Below are 3282 nucleotides of genomic sequence, written 5' to 3'. Positions count from 1 at the left end.
GCATCTGCAATCCACCAGGTGTAGGCTCACTAGTTTGTCAATGACAAGGTACACAGATTCATTAACATAGCTTATTTGTGACGATATATTCAATAGCAGTTTGAATATAGGCCACACCCACTCTAATCTATCTACTCTATCTAATTGGTTGGGAGACAATTTGACAAACTACTACATTAACAGTGACCAAAGAGATATTCACCTTTACCGTTCATCTCTTATTCTTCTTCTACTTGGAATATGCATTTCTTGGTTAGGGTTAGTGTGTACCTAGTGATTGACAAGCCATGTTTTGGGTGATTTTTAAAATATTTATTTAAAATACTTTTTGGACTTTTAAACATAAAATAATCACTTGGCAGCATGTTTTAGGACCTAATCTTGTATTTTAAGACATTTCGAGGACTTTTTATTTTCATGGATTTTTTCACGATGGTAAGGCTATAGTAAGGCATGTTTTGGGTGATTTTTGAAATATTTATATAAAATACTTTCTGGACTTTTAAACACAAAATATTCACTTGGCAGCATGTTTAGGACATAGTCTTGCATTTTAAGGCATTTTGGGGACTTTTTATTTTTATGGATTTTTCACAATGGTAAGGATATAGTAAGGCATGTTTTGGGTGATTTTTAATAATATTCATATAATATTGAATTATATATATATATACACACGTATACATATATATCTCACCTACTAATTTACTAACATCCACCCACTGTTTAGGTTTCCCATTGTCATTGACAAGTGTGCTGCTACTCATGTTCGTATTTTATTGCAGTTTCCCTATGTGTGTGTTTTTGCTGTTGTTTTGGTGCTGTACTGCTGCTGGACCTTAAATTTCCCGAAGGAAACTCGGAGGGATTAACAAAGTCCTATTTATGTATCTATTGGTGGCACTTGTTAAGCGCAATCATTTCGTGTCACTCACTGGATCTTTAGCGACGGAAAAACAGAAAGTCTCTCCGTTGTACTTCATCTGAGTGATGGACCCTTCGTGGTCCCGCAGTAGCGTGGGTTTCTGTACAGAGAAGAAATATTTGCAAGTTAATTTCAAAAAGGTGCATCAGCTTCTGACAAAAGCTAACGTTAGCTACCGAGACACATATGCTAGCGTAAATTGCACTAACGGTCTCGACCGAACGTCTACCATTTCAAACAAAATACAACCGACAATTGTTTTCAAAAACCCACCATTACAATCAATCACATGTAGCCACCGTGTCCTGTTTTTTCGACTTAAACGCCCGCTGGAAGCCCAAACGGCTAACATTCGTGTCGTGGGCTGGACCCACAACCGGAAATAAGGACCGTACAACGTATTTCTACTTCCGTTATACAAATGTTCCAATATCAGCGGGCCCCCTACACTTGACCGCCGACATTCATATTATTTTTTTTTCTTTTCTTTTCTTTTTTTTTGCGTTGGTTCAGCCTCTTAGAACTTTTTCATTGATAGAAACCGCGTGCTTTGACGACTGTAACAGAAACGCTCATTGGTGAAAATCTACAAAAATAAATAATTTAAATACAAAATGCCAACTAGCTGTCTCACCATTGTATTTTTCAAATAGTTTTTTAGTTAATAGTTATTTCTGCTATATCTATCTATAGAAAATGTGTTTACTTTAAATCAGCTCATTCATGACCACAGAGTTAGTTCTTTCACTGACACAAACTAAGTGATTCGGAGTAAAGGTAATTATAGAGAGGATTTGATAAAATGTCTGTCAATCATCCACTGTTCACAGCAGTACTGAAAGGCAGGGCTGCCAAAGTAGAGAATTTGACCTGTTTTTTTTCTTTTCTTCTTCTTATGACAAACTTCTGTACTGCATCACTATGTGATTAATAATCACATTTAACCCTGATAATACAAGTTATTAATAACATGACATGACTTTCCGGCGAAGATAGTATACAGGGGCTGCTACCACCTGGCCTGTCGGTGGTAGGAGGGGTAGCTCCGCCCCGATTGCCATAACATATATATATATGTAGCTACCTCAGGCAGCTATCCAAATCACATTTAAGCTACAGAGATGTTCTTGCTGTAACAGCAGAGAGACATTTTGGAGTCTCTGCTGACACCACCTCCCTCTAGTCCACGCATTTCTATTTTCGCTGACAACTTTTAAATGGCCAAAGCAAACGTGCTACAGTATTTATACCGATGATTTCTCAGGAGGCTGGGAGGTGACTGTTGTCATGGTTGCTTCTGAATTCATCTCAGGTTTGTGGTAGGCTGCGCTCAAGCTTTATAATACCTCCAAAAAATGCGATTCTGCCGCAGTAGCAGCTAGAGTGGACCCAAGGTATCAGTCGCTCCTGAGGAAATCCTTGGAGAGAAAAAAAAACCCCTAAGTGAGCCATGATGAATGATTCAGTGGACACCCATGTCACCGCTGTGAACCGGTTCACACGACCCTGTTCTGTATTTGCCTTTCGTTTTCGAAAAGACTTCCAAGGCCCCATTTAGACGAGACGAGATAAAAAAAAAAAAAGCATGAGGGAGTGATCAGAGAATTACACCAAGTGATTGTGACCAAGCCCGGGGGCACATGCCATGACTGCTCTCATTAGAAAACCTGAGACTGTCAACAGCACCGTCCAGTGGGACCTTCAACAAAACTCGCCCATGCCATGCATCAAAGGCTCACTCTCATTTGAATAAGTTCACACGAGTCCCGCTCTGCCTTTCCCGCGCGAGGTTCCTGCTGCAGCTGTAGCAGCGTGCTGAATCCTCAACGCGCCCGAGAGCCTCCCTGACCTCCCTACCAATAAACCCAAGAGCGTTAGTGAGCTGATGTGCTCTGAGGGAGCAGGTGAAGGGACAAGCCGGGAGGGGGGGGTTCGTGTTTACTAGTCAAGGACGAAGTAGGCAAATCGTACAGGCTGGGGAACACAGCTCACAGCAGCTGTTCAAAGATTTATTCCAAGAGGTATTCTTCTCCCGAAGACTTTGAGGAGCAATTTCCAGGGAACGGTGAAGTGACGAGGGTATGAACGAGTAGAACAAGAGCGGACGGCGACGCACGTGTTATTGAACTAATCCTGCTGAGAGGAAAGGATTGTTGATTCAACATCTGTCTGCATAGACAGAACACAGTCATAACAAGGATTAGGATGTCTGATACCGATACTGCGACTTGGAATATCTGCCGATACCGATATCAGTGCGATCAGAAAAAAGTTAAGTTAGCAATGTTTGATCCTGAAATTTTTTCCAATATCGGACCGATACCAATCAGAGATATATGTATATATATATACATATA

The 3282-nt window shown here is 40.6% G+C and overlaps 1 protein-coding gene and 1 long non-coding RNA gene across 3 annotated transcripts in view; one reads left to right on the top strand and one right to left on the bottom strand.

Annotated features, from left to right (window-relative positions):
- On the bottom strand, nucleotides 1-1520 carry LOC112486885 (uncharacterized). The gene is made up of 3 exons (XR_003049443.1): nucleotides 1199-1520; nucleotides 936-1025; nucleotides 1-29 (listed from the first exon to the last, which is right to left on the bottom strand). It is a non-coding gene; the product is annotated as an uncharacterized LOC112486885 (long non-coding RNA).
- mkxa (mohawk homeobox a) overlaps nucleotides 1-3282 on the top strand; it is a 1121182-nt gene that overhangs the window by 705482 nt on the left and 412418 nt on the right. The window lies entirely within an intron of this gene.

The sequence above is a fragment of the Cynoglossus semilaevis genome, chromosome 3 (genome assembly GCF_000523025.1).
Source record: "Cynoglossus semilaevis isolate Cse_v1.0 chromosome 3, Cse_v1.0, whole genome shotgun sequence".
Lineage (NCBI taxonomy): Eukaryota > Metazoa > Chordata > Actinopteri > Pleuronectiformes > Cynoglossidae > Cynoglossus > Cynoglossus semilaevis.
Note: the sequence above shows the minus strand (reverse complement) of the source record. Positions and strands in the feature narration are given on the sequence as shown.